The sequence below is a fragment of the Clupea harengus genome, chromosome 10 (assembly GCF_900700415.2).
Source record: "Clupea harengus chromosome 10, Ch_v2.0.2, whole genome shotgun sequence".
Lineage (NCBI taxonomy): Eukaryota > Metazoa > Chordata > Actinopteri > Clupeiformes > Clupeidae > Clupea > Clupea harengus.
Window position 1 is genome coordinate 11,193,510 of NC_045161.1, and position 732 is coordinate 11,194,241.

Genomic DNA, 732 nt, shown 5'->3' on the forward strand with positions numbered 1-732 from the left:
TCATTGGAATCTTTCTCCTTTCCCCCTCCCTCTCTCTCTCCCTCTCTCTCTCTCTCTCTCTCTCTCTCTCTCTCTCTCTCTCTATTGAACACTATCACACACACAAATACACTCGCCAACCCATCCATCATCACATTGCCTTCCAAATCAGAATCGCAAACTTTTCAGCTGTCACCATAAGGTTAGAGGTTTGGCTAACTTTTAGAATGTGTTAGCTGTGATTTCTCTTCCCATTTTCAAATCACTGATAAGCTACACCTACACATTCTCTCTTTATTTTATTTGTAACTATTTACAGGCCTCCAAACACTCTATTAAAGTTTTTCTTATATGAGCTAAGCGAACTGTTGTCCATAATTTGTGCAGATTTGGATTGGTTTATCATATCAGGCGATTTTAATTTGCATGTTGATAATCCAGAGAACAGTTATGCTAAGGAACTGAAAGCACTACTTGATACCTTCGGCCTAACACAGCAGGTACAGGGACCAACTCACTCTCCCCTAGATCCTGTCATCACAAAGGGTATCAACATCTCTCCAACCATCAAGGACTTCACCTTATCTGATCATTTCTGTGTGTTCTTTGGTGTGTCCATGTCCCCACACATTCAGAATCTATGACTGTAACCAGGGGCGGAGATCACATTTCGTTGTAGGGGGGGACAATACACAGTAACATTTCAGAGAGTAATTCCTGGAGGGGGCACAGGAAAATTGCAGATGACCCCGC